General features: G+C 34.2%; 1 long non-coding RNA gene across 1 annotated transcript; it reads left to right on the top strand.

Moving 5' to 3' along the window:
• Positions 1-383: 383 nt before the first annotated feature.
• Positions 384-10,845, top strand: LOC130048408 (uncharacterized). The gene is made up of 3 exons (XR_008797189.1): positions 384-2,958; positions 6,891-7,071; positions 8,105-10,845. It is a non-coding gene; the product is annotated as an uncharacterized LOC130048408 (long non-coding RNA).
• The last annotated feature ends 9,194 nt before the right edge of the window (positions 10,846-20,039 follow it).

The following is a 20,039-nucleotide window of genomic DNA, read 5'->3' as shown; positions in this document are numbered from 1 at the left end:
TTTGTGTTTATAAAAATGCAAATGATTTTGAGTTTGTTTAGAATGCTTCCTTAACACATACATAGATAAATAATTACTTTATCTATCCGTGATATATTAATAATACATACTTGAATAAAGTAAATAGTATAGACATATTTTGATATAACATTACCATCGTCTTTTATTATCACACCGCTCTCCTAATGACATGTACTGAAACGAAGATGAATATCATTTTATTTTGTTCGTATGTTCTAAAATGACATTAGAACATATGCATAAAGGAAAAATAGTGTTTTTCAAATAATTCATTTTAGATTTATTCAAATTTTATTTGCTAAAAAAGAACATTTTTGACACTTTTTAAAGACGTGAGGACTAGAACAAATATATATATGTGTGTGTGTGTGTGTGTGTGTGTGTGTGTGTGTGTGTGTGTGTAAGCCCTGTCAATTGAACCAGTGAATAAGAAGGCACACGTGTAAATTAACACGGGGTCGGCCAAAGGAACACGGAAATGGTGGTGTTCAGTTGGATTTTTATAAAAATCAACATAAAATCATTAAATAGGTCATCTACCATCAAAATCCTGAAGTGTTTACTTAACAGGATTTATGAGATGTGTGTAACAGGTGTGTAAAGATTTAGCACTCGTCCATCTTTTTTCCTTGCGAGCATGGCTTACACACTTTCGAAGTGCGCATGCTCTGTTTTAAATGACGTCATTTGTGATATCATCATAATGGAGTTTTCCAGGGAAAGAAGTTGGCCCATCTGAGGTAAGTAAACACGGTTGAAAGAAATTTTTTGCATATTATCAATGGGTTTTTTATTACATAGACTGATTAAATGGTGTTTCATACCGATCGTGTTATGTACAAGCGACATGGTACCCGAGTTACTGAAAATTTCGATGATAAAAGTGATAAATCTGCGTGAACTGTTTGTTTTTTTTTTTTTCTTTTTGAAATATAATCTTTGCAGTTAATGTACTCTGTATACTAAGAATTCATATTGATTTTGGATAGAATTTCACAAAAAGAAATGCGCCAGGTCCTTAGGAATCAACCCCTCTACCCCACCCCCCACACGGCACATTTTTTGGATGATTGGAACGAATACCCCTTTACATCTGTCTCCCTACTTTGAAGTTTTTTCCAACGCCATGACATAAATAATAAATAGATAAATAAATAAAAATGCAAAAATAAAAAAGAAAGATGTATATGTATTCGGATTGGCATGTTCCACTTTGTCCGGGTTGAAATCCCTGAGGATGCAAATGTACATTACGCCGCACTGCTTGCAGTACGTACATGGTACAGGCGTACCGCATAGGTATGTAACTACTAAGACTATAAACCAAACAGAATATGATATGTAAAACTATTACTCTGAATGCATTTTACTTGTTTACAATGTAGCCTGTCGGGCTGTGGTGTCACACGCGTGGTTTACACGTGCACTTTAGGTGGCAGTGGAGGAAATTCGAACGATGTATGGATTATTATCTCCTGGTAACTTTGGCAGTTACCTTTTGCTTTCAATCTACTTTTTAAGAATAATTCAACCCTCACTAATCATTTCCAAGCTGCATTTCGATCTTGGAAGAATGATCTTCAGCTACAATACAAAATTAAGGGATGATGTTGTGTACTGAGTTTTTCTTGATTGTTTACATCTGTGATTGTTTATGTGATGTATAAACTGATCAAGCTGTACAGTGTCATGACATATAGTGGCATAGCTTCCATTTATATGCTTGCACATCATTTTGTCAGAAGAAGAAATTTCTAAAATTAAGATTTTTAACATGTATATGATTATATGTGTTTGTTTGATTTTAGTATAATACCTGTAGAGAATATTTCAGTAATATGAAGTGCGACACATTTAGACGCATGCATGTGGTGTTTGAAGGTCTCATCTGAAAGACCAGCAACTTTCTCTTTTGAATGCTAAATATGACGATGGAGCATTCACCTCACTACCTACATTTACACCCTAAATAAAGTACATTAGCATGGCTTGAAACCATGATTTCTTCATCATGAAGCAAATACTCTGTTACCACTGAGCTACCAATTTTTTAACATGAATTCATAGCTAAAAAATTTAAAAATTTATAACTAATTTTTTGGTTAATTCCATAAATATTATTCCTCTCTCTAGACACAATTCTGGGTAACCCCCTGTCTTTGGGGATATAAGCACATCATTTCTTTCAGAATGGGACAATGTCAGGAGAGCTTTTGTTATTTGTTATACTCTTAGTGTTGATGGCATCTATGAACAACAGGATAATGTTTTTAGATTATTATTTCTGATATCATATTTGTAAATTGTTTATGAGGGGTTGTTAAAGTTTGTGGACAAAAGGACACACTTATTAAAAATTCAAAGTTATGATAAGTAAAAAATATAGGAGATGTGTAACAAGATTGTAGATTTGAACATTTTAATTTTAATCAATTTTTATAAGTATTGATTTCAGATACATGTATGACATTGCATGCTTGATCGGGGAGGGGGGCTACAGTTAGATAATATTCTGGTCAGCACATTCGATAAACTACAGTTGTACATGGAACTCATTAAATCACTTCTTTTTCTTTCAGTGGTCTTCAACTTTTAATCTCCAAGAAGGAAATGTAATTGAAAGATGAATAAAGTATCCCTAAGAATACCAGAAGAAAGGCTGTGTTGAGAAAAACAGCCCTTCCTCAGTACCTCAGAACTAGATGATAGCCCTTGTTACTTTATGCTGAATATGACACAGTATAGAAGATCTGATCATGAAGAAGTTACACCATTGATACACTTGCCAACTGCCAAAACTACTTTCTGATAGTATGACGAGATTAGAAGATATCATGGTGTAGTCATGACACAAACTGCAAATCAAAGATTGTCTTCCCCAGAGGATGAACAGAGTGCTTCACATGGATAACATTTCCTTTTCGAGTTTTGAAATTAGTAAGTATACAAAATATTTTAGGCCACATAGTCATAAAATTATTTTTTAGATTTCCATCCTTGCTTGGAAAAAAATGGGGCAGGTGGTGTATTTTTTATTTTTCAGAATATATATTTCCCGTTCATTATACTCGCATGTTGCTGTAGAGTGTAGATTACTTCATTATTATTTTTTTACATTGTTTTCTTTGGACAGAAAATTTTCATACAGCAATATTATAATTGTTTTTAAGTGATTTTGAAGTACATTTTCATGTAACACTGAAGTTGAACATTCTTTTGTGCTTTTTTGAATAATAGTAATTTTTAGCTCACCTGAGCTGAAAGTTTAAATGAGCTTTTCCAATCCCTGTTGTCCGTCTGTCTGTAAACTTTCACATTTCTGACTTCTTCTCAAGAACCACTGGGCCAATTTCAACCAAACTTGACAAAAAGCATCCTTTGTGAAGGGCTTTCAAGTTTGTTCAAATAAAGGGCCACACCCCCTTTCAAAGGGAAGATATAATTACAAATTTGCAAAAATAGGGTTGGGTCATTTAAAAATTTTCTCCTAAAGAACCACTGGGCCAGAAGAGCTGAAATTTACATGAAAGCTTCCTGACATAGTGTAGATTGAAGTTTGTTCAAATCATGACCCCCATAGGTAGAATGGGGCCACAATAGGGGATCAAATATTTTACATACAAATATAAAGGGAAAATCTTTAAAAATCATCTTCTCAAGAAACACTGGGCTAGGAAAGTACAAATTTACATAAAAACTTCCCGACATAGTGCAGATTCAGGTTTGTTAAAATCATGACCCCCTGGGGTAGAATGGGGCCATAAAAATCTTCTTCTCAAGAACCATTAGGCCAGAGCAGTTTACATAATTTACATGAAAGCTTCCTGACATACAGCTCTGTAATGTAGATTCAAGTTTGTAAAAATAAAATTTCGAAAAGGTGTCGCTGTGTTGGGTGTAATTTTTGTTCGTTCTGCACAAACTTGCTCACTCAGCTTGACACAGCCTAGGTGTTCATATGTACATTTTTTATTTTTCGTAACTTAAAATGTCGTGTAGCAATGGTGGTCAGATCAAATTTTCCTTCCAATGTTATAATAGGACTAGACATGGGTATCATTTTGCATACAATTTAAAGTATGTTTTTGCATATACACATTTTTCTAATGCCTGTACACATTGAATTATTAAACACCAGGCACGTCCTCCTATCCCCTTTACAAGCTATGTTTGTGTGGGGGTTTTTGGAGTTAGATTTTAGGTAGGAGAAATCATGGCCCCGTGAGTAGGTTGGGCCACAATACTTAAATAGGGATCAAAGTTTTAGAAGCGAATATGTAGAACAAATCTTTAAATATGGGCCAAGGTGAATCAGGTGAGCGATGTGGCCCATGGGCCTCTTGTTTGAATATGCAGTTTATGCAGGATCAGGATATGCCATTGCCGTATCCGCTAATTAATGAGTCATAATTACCATCATTGTACCACAAGGCAACAGTCACTGTACTGTAGTTCTTTTGCTTAACATTATTCAATTCAGTTTGCCATCATCTTCTTCTAGTCTAAGACACGCACACTCAATAATAAAAGTTCCAAACACAGAATTGGGAAATGGCATTGAATCGCATACTTTCACATTCAATAGCATCTCCATTAATCAATTTTAACAAGGCATACATATGCAGTCACTTGACCAAATGCATATCACACTGCAACAGTCCTTCACAACTACCACATCTTTGGGTACCCTTATAATAGAAACATGTCAAATATAACCACAACATGCCAAAATGTTAGGGTCAGTCATTGAAATGCTCTAAATGTTTGATATACAAGCCAAATATTTGTTTTCAACTTCTTTTTAAAAAAAAAGAAGGTAGAATAAAAAACAATGGGGTGGATAATTTTGAGAGGGGTGGGCGTGGATGATAATCTGTAAATATGAAATTCTATGTGGCTTTAAGTACAGTAAATATGAAAGCAGATCTTAGTATTTAACAATTTTGTTGATCCATAATTTATTTACAGATTTTATATGATCTTATTTTGTATAATTAAAATCTTAGATGATATATGTAGAATAATTATATCATTTAGCAAAATGTAATGATTTGTAAACTATAGATACATATACATGTAGCAAATTTGTGTAACAATTAATACATTCAACCCAAAAATGAATTTGCATATTTTAATTGATTTTTAGCTCACCTGAACCAAAGGTTCAAGTGAGCTTTTCTGATCACATTTTGTCTGTCTGTCTGTCTGTCCGTCTGTAAACTTTTCACATTTTCGACTTCTTCTCCAGAACCACTGGGCCAATTTCAACCAAACTTGGCCAAAAGCATCCTTGGGTGAAGGGCTTTCAAGTTTGTTCAAATGAAGGGCCATGTCCCTTTCAAAGGGGAGATAATCACAAAAATAGGGTGGGGTCATTTAAAAATCTTCTTCTCAAGAACCACTGGGCCAGAAGAGCTGAAATTTACCTGAAAGCTTCCTGACATATTGCAGATTCAAGTTTGTTCAAATCATGGCCCCCGGGGGTAGGATGGGGCCACAAGGGGGGATCAAAGTTTTACATACAAATATATAGGGAAAAACTTTAAAAATCTTCTTCTCAAGAACCACTAAGCCAGAAAAGCTGAGGCCAAAAATAAACATTGATTTGTTTGATGTACTCCGACCGACCAATCAAATTTGCTCCTACCCGACCATTTTTTCCAGCAATTTAAAACTTTGGGGGGGGGTCCCTTGAAAAATAGAAAATTCTCCTTATTCTAAAAGAAAATATTACAAATTTTCATGACGTTTAAAAAAAAAAAACCCCCAAAAAAACCATACCTACCGACCCACCTTGAAAAATGTGAGTCAGAGTACATCAAACAAAAATATTTTTAATGATGGCCTGAGATTTACATGAAAGCTTCCTGACATAATGCAGATTCAAGTTTGTTCAAATCATGGGCCCTGGGGGGTTGGATGGGGCCACAATTGGGGGGGACCCCATCAGTAAGCACGCCCCCTACTTCCGGTGTAATGGCAGTAACTGCAAAAATGAAGGCCATTGTGTACAATACTTCATTATCATTTAATGTTGTTCACGTTCTTCTGACCCAGGGATCGAATATTTTCCTACAATTTACAGTGGATCAAAGAGAATTGTTTTATAGTTTTTTTCTTCTTTATGCATATATGACCCAGTATGTCTCTGCAGAGCACAGATCTACATCTGGCATTTTCTAATTACTTAATGTTCACTATTTTTAGCGATCAATTAAGTTTTTTAAAATTAGTTTTTCAATCAAAATTAGCATAAATATAAATCTATAGCTAACCAGGGGTATGATGCATGTGACCCAAATTTGTCATTATGCAGGGGCCTATATCTATTCTACGAAGTATATTTGATGCGCATTAAAGTTTGAAAATTTTAATTTATGCATTAAAACCGCTGTTTGAGCAAGGCATAAGTATCATTTTAAAGTTACATATGTACGTAAGTATCTTTGCTAGATATGATGTTCAAAAAGATTAATCAGTTTTTTTAATTACTGATTAGATCACCTGAGTGGGTATAAGGATTGATAAACTAAGATTTTGAATTTTTAAAAAAGCTAACAGACAGGTGAAAGAGCTTGATAAATACCATAATACAGTCCATCATAACATGGGTGCATGAAAATCAGGTTCTAGAGCAGATATTAATATATTAGGTAGAACATTGATGATACGTCTTATCTGGTATATGTAAGTTGTAACACCCTCTTCATTAATACTGTGCATTTTGACAAAATAGTATATGAAGTCCAGTGGTTCCATTGAATTTGAACATATGTTGAATAAATATATAGCTAGTAGTGGTAGGGAACAGGTATTGCTTGAATGTGTCTACTAGATTTCTTGTTAAATAACCTTCACTTTAATTTCAGTCAAACATAATTTTGCATCAAAGAGAAAAAGTGGCTTTGACATAACCTAGAAAATACAATATTCATTAAAAAGAGCATGGCACCAGGATAGCTAGATGCCCATATTCCCAGCAAAATGAACCAGTCCTAAAGAGAGTCCACTAGAGATGAAATAAAACGCATTAAAATGTATTGAGAAAAGGTATATATATATAGAAGTTTTGATTTGCACCTTAAGAGTATATTGATAATTTGTATTTTGACAGCCTCCAACTGAAATACAGTGAAAATATTGCTGCAGTACTGTAATTATGTCTCCTCTCTTTCAGGGGAGACATATTGTTTTTGTACTTTCTGTCCGTCTGCCACAAAATCTTGTGAACACTTCTCCTATATGGCTTATCGGATAGACTTTAAACTTTGTACAATGCTTCATTGCCATTTGTAGATGTGTATATTGGTGGGACGGAAGGATCCAATTATTTTCCTAAAAGTTAATAGTAGATCTTAGAGGGGTGGAGGATGTAAAATACCTTGTCAACACTTCTCCTCCTATATGGCTTATTGGATAGATTTGAAATTTTGTACAATGCTTCATTGCCATTTGTAGATGTGCATATTGTCGGGACAGGAGGGTCCAATTATTTTTCTAAAAGTTAATAGTAGATCTAAGAGGTGTGGAGGATGTTAAAATAGCTTGTGAATACTTCTCCTATACGGCTTATCCGATAGACTTGAAATTTTGTAGAATACTTCAATGCCATTTGCGATGTGCATATTGCAGGGACAGATCAAAGATCCAAATGTTGTCCCTAATATAGTGGATTGTAGGGGTGGAGGGTGTAAAATATTTGTGAACCCTTCTCCTATGTGGCTTAATTATTGGAGTTCATAATGTCTATGTTCCTGTTCATGCTTTATCTTCCATACCATGCAGTACATTAAGGGGTTGGAGGTTTCATTTGGAGCACTTCCAATTTGGGGAGCTGGGGATACATTTGTTTTTCATAAAAACAATCTGAAGTTATGATATATTTGTCATAAAATGTTTATGATATCTGTATCACTTTGAATCTTTAAAAATGATAATTGATGTGTGAATTAATATTTACAGCTGATCATTTGATAAACACTTACTTTGTAGAAATAGAAATTATGATTTTTATCTAATTGTACATTTCTTGCTACCTTTTACGAAGACCTTTTACTAATCACTTCTCTAAATATTTTTGCAGATTTGTCAGAATGTTATGCATCATGATCAACAGAAAAGAACTTCACAGGTAGACCAAAGCTGACATGGGATGAGATCCTAAAACGAGACCTAGAGTTTAGAGGATTGGATAGGATCAATCCACTGGGTCGCCAAGTGTGGAAGTACAAACTTCAACCTCGACAGGACAGCCAGGCCTCACCCTTGCAAAAATATTAATTTGGTCTGGATAGTCAAAATGAGTGATGATGATGATATCAAGGTCTGACACTGTAAGCTCAGTAAGGGTAGATGCTGGCAATGGAGCTGTTAAGCAATACAACAAACAGGTTTAACATTGAACATGTTTATATACTTTTTTAGCTCACCTGAGCCAAAGGCTCAAATGAGCTATTCTGATCACCTTTGCCTGTCGTCTGTCTCTCTGTAAACTTTTCACATTTTCATTTTCTTCTCCAGAGTAAACCACTGGGTCAGTTTCAATCAAACTTGGTATGCATCATCAATAGATAAAGGGTATGCAAAAATAGGGTGGGGTCATTTAAAAAAACCTTTTCAAGAACCACTGGACCAGGAAAGTTGAATTCACATAAAAGGTTCCTGTTTTGTGCAAATCATGGTATCCGGGGGTAGGGTGAGGTCACAATCGAGGATCAAAGTTTTACATTCATATATAGTACAGATTCAAGTTTGTTAAAGGTCATGGCTCACAGGGGTAGAGTGGGGTCACAATAGGGGATCTAAGTTTTATATGTGAAATATATACAAGGAAAATCTTTTAAAATCTTCTCCTAAAAAACTAGATGCAGAACTAAAACCAAAATCGTAGCTCTTTGCGAAGATATTGGGGCAAGTCAGAGCGCTAGAGCTTCAGATGAGCCCCTTATTAAAAATCTTCAATTTACGGCACAGAAAAAAAGTGCATGGTTAAGTCCCTCTATCACTGCATTCCTGCATCGCTGTCTCATGAATTTAATATTAAATAATTCCTAACATATTTTCCCACTATACTTGTTTCCAAGCATACTTTCAAATATTCCTTAAACCCACATATAACCTAAAAACTCACAGCTTCAAGTGATTTTCTTTGTTGATGTAGCCATGTTAGGTATACGTAGCCAGTCAATTTGAACCCCAGTTCATTTCCATACTCGTACTCATTTTGAAACATAATGTCTGTGTGAACTAATATCCCCACAAATATTTTTAGTGAAATATTTTGGATGAAATCATCCCAGTTGGGTTAAATACTTATTATTCAAAACCTGTAGGTTTGAATATTGAACTAATCTCACAGCTTTCTTAAGTTTGGTCCCCATCCACTCCAGTCTGTTTTTACGCTTAACTATTGAAATGGAGTGTAAGGGATCAGACTAGGCTTTAATAGCATTATCAATTTTCAAAAGCTTTAGAAAAATTATACAATTTTAGGTCACTTGAGTAAACTCAGATGACATATTGCTATTGGTCTGCGTCCGTTGTAGTCCGTCGATGTTAACAATTGAATATTTTTAACTAAATTCTATAACTGAAAGGTGAAGATAACGAACAGCGATCAATCTACGATTCGAATAACAGAATTCTTTTCAAATTTAGTATGAAGCACACAAATTTACATTAAACCTTCCTGACATAGTACATATTCAAGTTTGTTAAAATCATTTCCCGGGAGGTATGGTGCGGTAACAATAGGGGATCAAAGTTTTATATGCTGATATATTTAAAGGAAAAATCTTTAAAGATATCTCTTGAACTATTTAAGCTAGAGCTTTCATATCTTGTATATACAATTTTTATGGCAAAACAAATCTGACCTATTCAGTGTGTCCTGAACTACATTGTGTTTAAGGTAAAACTTATACGGTACCAATTTTGATGCACCAGATGCGCATTTCGACAAATAATGTCTCTTCAGTGGTTGGCGTGGGTTCGAATCCTGCTTGCACCGGTAAGTGAGAAAGTTTCCCAGTTTACTCTCGGAAGGTCAGTGGTCTCTTCCCAGGTACATTGTATCTGGGTTCTCTCTTCCACCAATAAAAACTGGGCACCACCAGATAACTGAAAAATTGTTGAGTGTGGCGGAAAACAGCTAAAACAATCAATCATATTATGTTCTTTAACCTTGTGACCCTGAACTCTGAGTTTGACCTACTTTTAAGAAAGTATAACTTATTAAGTATATCCAGGACTATTTTAGATAGGGCTTCCATGTATTGTATATAGATTACTTATGGCAGAGTCTTTCATATCATACCAAGACCTATGACTTCATACCTTGGTCTTATCCAGAACAGCAATATCATGCTTGTCATATCTTTGTGTTATATGATTTCATTTTAGTAATGTTGTGTTCTTTAGAGCTAGGTTTGGGTCACATTATTCATGAGAATAAAGATTGATAAAATAGCATTTAAAAATCAAAACAGCAGGGCCAAGGTGACTCAGGTGAGCGATGTGGCCCCTGGGCCTCTTGTTGATTTTGATATTTGTACAGATATCATTTGTATGAGAAATGGAACTCTTTTTTTTTCTTTTACAAATACATGTATTATCATATGGATCCATCTGTGTTGATTATTTAATCAAAGGACTACATTCAATGTATTAAATGCAAATTTATTGATATGTCTGTGGTTGAATTACTCATGTATGTATACATTTTTTTGGCACATGCAATTACATATATAATGTATATATATATATATACTAATTGTACATATAACATCTCCTGTAATATAATAAAATATATGACTGAGAATAAAAGACCTGCTGTTTTCATTGCTACCATGGAACATTAAAAGATTAGAATAATTCAAATATCTTAATGAATTCTGTAATATATGAATTTGATATTTGTATACAATTGCCTCACTGGTGTTCAATGTGAACTTTGGTTTATCATTTCAGTTTGCTCTTTATATCAAATCAAAATTTAAGACAAATAAGGAATTATTTCCGAAATTGGTTAATATGGTACATTGTAATAAAATAATCAAAAGTTTATTCATATGAGATAGCTAAATTCCACATGGATAACCAGTGACTGATTCTTAATTGTCAACATTTTCACCAAACAGTTTAGAAATTACCCCGGTACATACTATTGGGGGATTATAAAATTCCTTGAAAAGTGACATATTTTTAAATATCACCTTTTCAAGGAGAAAAATCCCTTCAAGTATATGAATCCTATGAAGAAATTAAAAGAGAGGTGGCTATAGGTATATGCGACCCACCTGATCTTTATTTTTCTGCAACATGTTCAAGTGTGTTTTTATCACTTGTATGGTGAGATTCATTTGTGGCAAGAGCTGTTATGATGTCTCGAGTCAGAAAGCACCAGAATCCACTAGGAATAGTTTTAGATCTATGGAGCGCCAAATTAACAAACTCAAATATTTGAAGATATCTTTAATTATTTGAAGATATTATCAATTCATTTCATGCATGCAACATTGCAATCAAAGATCTCTTCAAATAATTAATATCTTTAATTCTGCATTATATATATATTGCAGCATGAATTGAATTATTGATATCATTATTTATTCTGCTGAATTGATGCACGCAATAATTTAATTGTTGCTCTCCTCAAATGAATTATAATTTAATGATACCAACAATAGAATTAATGCATGCTACAATTCAATTGAAGAGAGCAATAATTCATTAATGCTAACATCACTTAATGTGCACAATAATTGAATTATTGCTCTCTTCTATTGAATTAATGATATCATTAATTAAATTGATGCGTGGAATAATTATTTTAGAGAGATTATCTAATTGAGATATAATCTTCAATTCAAGATATCCACAATTGAATGATTTCTTTAATTGAATTGTTGCTCTTTTAAAAAAAAAATGATGCGCGCATTATGTAAAACATTAATAAGATTTTAAAAATCAACCTGGTGAATTTGTATTATAAAGGTCATGAGAGGACACGTCCAGTTTTTGAACAAAAACAAAAGGTAATATATTCCCTTGAATTTGCAATTGGTCATCTCTGTCCTCAGATCGGCAGGGAAAGGAGTGGGGGTCCAAATCACTTTTATGAGGGAGATTATTTCTCATTCGAAGGCGCGAATTGCCGATGTTCAGGGAATGTTTTAATTCTCTACTTGCCTTTCGAGACTGGACTAAGTTCATCAATAAAACTTACAAATATGTAACTTGAATTTTACCTTTCGTTATAATAGTTCAATTTATGCGCAATGTACCAGGTTCAATTGTCGGTGTGTTTCAGACGTGGTTAATGAGGGGGGGGGGGGGGGGGGGGGGCAACACGTTTAGGGAAGGGCGTAAGGAGTGCCAAAGGCACGGAATCTCTAAACAAAAATATCTAAGATGAAGCAAAATCGTGATTTTTGGGGGTTCTCTATTACAATTTTGTCCTCATATTTCAAGGTGAGATGATAGTCAAAATTGACATAATGTGCATGTACATATCATAAACATGTAGATATTTTTGTAACATTATATAAAGGAACTGGGAACAAATCCTGATTCTGAAGTTATGTTATATAAACTGGTGTTATAAACCGGATTTTCAAAGAATTTATGGTTTTTGCAACGTTTGATTAAAGTTTTCTGTAAGGTCACATCTATGTAGTTACATATAAACAGAATGTTCATGAAATGTTCTCTTTTAGAGTGGAATTAAGATATCGCGTAACATTTCTTTACAAAGATATCTAATTTTTATTCATGTCAAAAGTCAACAAAAAACTTAAAGTGATACAAAAAATGTATATAACTATGAATACTTGTTTTAGATCCTTTAGGCACTGTATTACAGAATTTTGATTTTATTTATCATACTTTTTGGTCGAATTACTACAGAGTCTGGCCCGTACAGCATGCATTGGCAAACGAGGGAGTCTATAATCATTGAAGTATATATATATAATAATGATGATTATCATAAGTTATTATTACATTCAAAGTCATCATTATGGACACTACTACCCCTCCCCCCGACCGGTCGCGGTAGCTCAATGGTAGAGCGTTCGCTTCGTAACCGGGAGGTCGTGAGTTCAAGCATCGTTCATGCGTCAAACCTAAGACGTTAAAATTGGTAGTGTTAATTGCTCCTTCGCCAAACGCTCGACATTTAGAAGTGAGAATCACGGATCTTTTGGATGTGACCTTATAAACGTATATCCCTTGTCGTACATGTAGTAGGTGTTGGCACGATATTTCAAAGAACCCTCACTGCTACGACCCTGAACCCTATGGATACATTGGATAGGTCTAAATTCGTGGTACTCCGCTTAAAGCTGGTTACGTCTCAATATGAATAAAATATTCTTGACGGGACGTAAAATATATAATCAATCATCCAATCAATACTACCCCCCCCCTTTTTTTATTTTCTTGCGGCGATAATTTCAACGAAATGTGTGGATTCCCTGTCTATCCCATCCCAATTTCGATTTATATCATCGTTTCACGCTTTTTTGTAAGCTTTAGAGATTTGGCCTTATTTATTTAGCGTGGTGAGAATGATTGTTTGGATGTTTCAGAGTGTTTGATTGCCCGTGGGTATCAGAGTGTTTAACTGGCTGCGTGTATCAGAGTATTTAATTGGCCATGTGCGTCAGAGTGTTCAATTACACGTGTGTGTCAGAGTGTTCATTTGCCCGTGTGTGCCAGAGTGTTCAATTGCCTGTGTGTAAAGGAAAGTGTTCAATTGCCCGTGTGTAAAGGAAAGTGTTCAATTGACCGTGTGTAAAGGAAAGTGTTCAATTGCCCGTGTGTAAAGGAAAGTGTTCAATTGACCGTGTGTAAAGGAAAGTGTTCACTTGATAAGCAAAAATTCAAGGAGTGAATAAAACGATATTTCACAAATTTCGACCGCAGCAATGTCTTCTATGTTGTTTTTAGTACCAAATAGTAAATTTTCGTACTAAAATACCAATAACTGTAGAAGTGTTCAGTTGCAGGTGGGAAGTTAAGGTGTTCATTTGACACGCGTTACACGTGTGTGTGTGTGTGTGTGTGTGTGTGTGTGTGTGTGTGTGTGTGTGTGTGTGTGTGTGTGTGGAACATAACACAATACATTATCACTTGTATATGGTGGTTTTGTCTTTCAACTGATTTGTTACACAAGCACATGCTCGACACGTATATAATGTTTTTAAATCGAGGCAGGCTAATGATGAATAAGTTGATGTTATATGGGTAACTTTCTCGTTTAAAGTCAGCATTTTGCAATTTCTATGGTCATTTTACAAACAAAACCGGTCATTTGGTCGCATGCTGCCTGACGTGTTTAGTACAAATATTTAGTCGTTTTTTATATTCTAAACTTTACTATGAATTACTCCATTTACCAGTTGATAAAGATATAGGGTTCATGACATGTTGACCGATCAACAGGAGATGCAAGGCCGTCCTAGGCACCTGACCCCATCATTGGTATATCCAGGGTCTGTGTTTGTAAAAATAAAAAGTATTGATTGTTCCTGCTTTCATTGCAGGTGCAGCGCAAACTGAATAATAAATATGTACTCGGAGACATACTTAAATGCTAGTTCCCTTCGACATAAATTGTTTTCTTTTTTCTGGAGAGGTACTTCGAAATCGCATGTATGACCAAAAGATGGTAAACGTGGATTGCATGTATATCAACATCATGAAAATCATGTAAACAAAATATATATTTATTTATCACAGATTTATCTACTGTATATTATCAACACATATGCTGAACAAAGGTTCGAAAACATATATATTGTGTGTCTCTTCACGATTATCCTGTTTCAAAACATTTTGAATATATGTTTAACGTATCCTAATTATATGTTTAATGTGTGTTAAATATTATAATTATGTGTAATGCATGTTAAACATATGTTTGATATAAACATAGTGTTAAAATTTTGCATGTAGATAATATGAAAATGATAAGGAAAACATGTGAATATAATATGAACAAAATGTATGTTTATCATAAAGTGATACAAACATGCTATTCATACTATAAACATATCTTAATCATATGTTTGAAAACATATGTTTACCTTAAGTGCTCCTTTTATATGATTATCATATATGTTTCAAAACATATGTGAATCATATGTTTAACATATGTTAAAAGTATGTTTCAATTTTACCAGTATAATGGACACCAACCGCATATGTACGGACAAGACGCAAATAACGGTTGTCAATGACGGTTGTTAAGGACAAATAACGGTTTTCAAACGGACGTCCACGGGATTGGTACAAGTCCGTTTGTCTAACGTTGAAAGAACGTTATATCAGTTTCTCATGTGTCCCACGTTCGTTTAACCTTTAAGGTATCCGTTAGGCCAGATTCAGATAGGGTTTCTACCTATGAATCTTACGCGATTTGCTCTATCCCAGTAGTGTCAATGACAGAGGGAGTAGATACGTCTTGTAGTCTTCCCCCGTGCCTTTACCAACATTTGTAGACCTTTCTTCTGAAGGCACCATCAAAATATGTCGGCGAAGGTGATAAGTCTGAAAAGATATATGCAAGTCCTTTATCATATCTATTTCTCATGCGTCCCACGTTCGTTTAACCCGGTACTTCTCCGATGTTCAGACGGTAATGTCCGTTAATCGACCATTAATTGTCCGGTACGTGTCCAGTAATCGTGTGGTTATTGTGCGTTTTATACGCTTCATACACCAATCGCAGGAGCCCCCGAGCAGCGGCGGGAACGACTTTCACCAAACGCTCGGCAATTAGAAATGAGAATCACGGGTCTTTCGAATATGACCTTAGGCGTTAGTGCGCCAAAGAACCCTCACTGCTACGGCCCTGAGTGCTAAATATAGGTCTAAATTTGTGGTACTTCACCTGTACAGCTGGTGACGTCTCAATATAGGTAAAAATTATGGATGGGACATAAAATAAACAAACAAACAAACAAAACCGATCAATCATATTATCAGCTTTTCTTGAGACATGTTTTGATAGGAAAGACGTCTGGTATTTCAGCATAGTCCTAATAGTTTTCTTAAGATATGTAATTTCTGTTACATTCATAATTAATTTGTACACTTTCTGTTATATATTCCCTAACCATTTATACTACATAAGAACAATGAATAAAATACAAAAACACACAGTTTTACGATAGCCAGCAAATTTCAAAGCAAGTTTATTATCTTCTATACATTCTTTGTAATTTTACAATTGAATATTTGAGGTGATTAGCACCTTAATCAACTTTACAAAATTGACATAAAGAAGACAGTTTTGCTCCATCTATTAACACTCAACTTGGCACATTTTAAAATTACTGTTTATCAATTTATCGTTGAATTCTGCACCTTCCCTTTCGTACGTACGTATGGATATTTCTTTTGTTATATTTTCCCTCATTTGTTTTGCTAGGGATGTCAAAATGATATAGTTCTATTAGTTGATTACATTAGTCGAAGAATAGTCGAATACTCAGAACATATTCAGTAAATAAAAATATTCTGCTTTCAATTTATTGAAATTCCGTGTTTTTGTGTCAGAAAATCATCGTCTTCTGTTAATGGAGCTAGAGTTACCTGTATTTTTCTTTGATTTTCAATTTTCAGTTTAAGCATAATAATTAAAAAGCATATTCAGATAATTTTTGATAGTATAGTCGTATTAACATTGTTAAACACCAATCAATTAATTATTTCCTGAGGGAGTTATTGGATAGAAAACAAGGTGTTATTTTGACATGTCGTCATCTGTCACGCGATTATTTTCCATTAATTTATAGTGTATTATCATTAACTATACCATACATAATACTATTTTTCGAACTTGAATTTTGAATAATTTCGTGTTTGCCCCAAATCTCGTAACCCCCCCCCCCCCCCCCTCCCTTCACGTAGGAAACAAACTGATTTATAATCAAGGGTCATTGTACTTTCAAAAAGTATATTTTCGCAAAAATCTCCCATTTTTTGCTAGCCCATAGTTTACAAGGTATTCAAAAGTATAAGTAAGTAAGTAAGTAATTTATCTACATGTATTATAGTGACATGTGTTTTAAAATACAATATTTCACAACATTTTACAAAGTACATAAATTATTGAACACCTGGTCCAAACGGACCTATATGTCACTTTGCTTCAATATATATGTACAGTTTATCATGTATATATTTCTTTTCTTCACTCGAATGGTAAAATATGTTATAATAAGATTATGTGCCTCCCCTTGTTATTCTAATCAGTATCACGTTTTATCTTGTAAAGCAAATGTCGAATCGCATTTAAAAAATTAAGAATTATCAATTCTTTTAAAGATTAATTATTCCAAATAATTCTAAGGAGAATTCATTAATGTCCCCGGTACCTACATGTATAAATTTAAATATTATGCAGAAAGAAAAAAACATCAATATGATGATGTCATAAAAATCACTACTTTATAAACTTAGTTTGTTGATGGATGATATATGTATCATTGGTTTCTAAAACATATCTTAAAAAGCTCATGTTTAATTTACTAGTCTATTGGAAATAGAAGTCAGCACTGTATATGGTGGAAAGAACTTCTATTTCTCCTGTAAATGGGAATGATAACAAATTTTAAAACATTATTTCAAAGAAATGTGAATTAAATATTGAAATGTAATTTACACATGGACTTACACTGCAGATCATGAAATAATTGATGGTATTATGACTAAAACTGGCACGAATAACACTTTTCAAAATCATATGCAACATCGCATACAACCGCAAATATATATATAAAAAAACTACAGTATGAACAGCTTGTATACAGATAAATCATTCATCAGGAAATGCGACGTTTTACAAATGAATTAAACAATTCCAACAGTTTTACACTTATCCACCGGTGATATGTTTATCTTATTCTTCTGTGGTCCCAGAGTCACTATCACTTTCGTTGACTAACTCTGGAACATCTGCTGCATCAGAGACGGTATGGGGCCAGTTCTTTCCGAGCTCGAGATTAAAATTTGAATGTCTTGCAAATGAGAGATACCAAATGACACTGGCAACGTGTGCACAAGTCCCAACTACTCTAGCTCCTGATTTACATCGACAGTACCATGATGTTACTGCCCACTCTAAGAACCTAATCCAGCATAAATAAGATTTGCTGGAAGCATCTCTGCTATGGATCTTCGCAGCAAGAAGTCCTATTTGGTGTTGGTCGACCCATATCTGCTATTACATATACACTCGTTTTCATATTTACTTTTCATTATACAACTTCATTATCTTTGCAATTTGATACAATATTTAGTTGCCTATATTGATGATAGTTGCCATATTTTAGCGTCATGAATAGTTGCTGAATTGATTCGAATGAGATAATGAATGCTAAATTATTGGACCGTGTGTCAACGGAAATCCACGGGTGGATTATTTGACCCATATCTCATGTCCATCTTCCGTCATATGTTCTTGGGTATACTGCTTGGCTAGTTTGACTTTTTTATACACCAAGTGTAAGTTCTCTGATCTCATCTTCAGTATATCTAGGGAAATCCTGAATCATGTCCTCATTGTCATCATTTTTTATCCAAGCATATCTTTTTACCTGACTCCACCTCAGTCTGTATCAGGTCAGTCTGTAGCAGATCAGTCTGTAGCAGGTCAGTCTGTGCAGAGAGATAGCGAATCTTTAAAGCAATTTGTAAATCACTCTCTTAATTTCCACTGCTATGAGGTGGTCTGAAACAAATATTTCAAAACAAATACAGATTTTGTTTGAATAAGAATACGTTACAAAATATATCATAACCAAAGGAGTATTGAGGTCATTCTTATACATGTACATTTATACATATTCAAATTATCTACTACTTATTTATTCCCTTGGGGATCCGGGTTAGAATAATTCCTCCGTGTCCCTTGCTTGTCGTAAGAGGTTAATAAATGGGGCGCGGTCCTTCGGAAGAGACCGCAAAAACCGAGGTCCCGTGTCTCAGCAGATGTAGCACGATAAAGATCCTTCCCTGCCCAAAGGCCGTAAGCGTCGAGCGTAGGCATAAATTTTTGCAGCCCTTCACCGGCAATGGTGACGTCTCCATATGAGTGAAAATTCTCGAGAGGGATGTTAAACAAAATACAATCAACCAACTAACTTATTGTATCATAGTCACTTTATTATTTGCAGGTTTCTTGAGGCGTTCTTATACTGGTTTTGTTACACACTTTACCCGTTTGCATTTTTTCTCTTGGGTTTCTTTCTTACAGAACAGACATTTATGAGTGGGGAAAAGTGCCGATAGTAAACACTGATTGTGTGAACGTTTCTTACAGTTAACTTGATTCGGCGCAACTTCCTCAATGCTCAAGTTTTACTTCCAGTAACTAATATTTGTAAATTATTATAACACCAGCGATAGAAGTCATGTAATGCACCATTTAAAGCTCCTTGCTACATGTAGTAAATAATCTATGTCTTTATTATTCTTGGGACTGTGTTTTCTAATCTTTTTAAAGATTTTATGTCATTATCCTCTACATTCTTTCCATAATGTATGATGCAATTTTATTCTTGATGTTGATAGGAGCTTGAAATAGATTAACTTTCCAGGTACAAGATTTAAAAGTGGGTTTTTTTCCTATGTGATATCTTCAGAAGTTATCTGAAAATTGAAAAGTTGTTTAATTCTATATGTACGTATGACAATATATTTATCTATTTTTACAATTGTAGAATATAATCCATTAAACCAAGTAATTCATAAATTTATCAGGGTTTCCTCCATTTTTTATGTATAATTTTAGTAACCCATGTGCTTTCTTTTGATTAATTATATACAGTAATGGGCTTCCATAGACGACATGGGAATGTGGGCAGTGACTTCTATGTTTAAAGCTATATTTACTAACTCAAGGTTGTGTATATCATATAAAGATAGGGCCTATGATTATAATATCTAGATATGAACCGTTTATCATACTGTTTATCTAGTATAGAACATGCAATAGGTACAATGTAGTA

Source organism: Ostrea edulis, chromosome 7 (genome assembly GCF_947568905.1).
Source record: "Ostrea edulis chromosome 7, xbOstEdul1.1, whole genome shotgun sequence".
Classification (NCBI taxonomy): Eukaryota; Metazoa; Mollusca; class Bivalvia; order Ostreida; family Ostreidae; genus Ostrea; species Ostrea edulis.
Note: the sequence above shows the minus strand (reverse complement) of the source record. Positions and strands in the feature narration are given on the sequence as shown.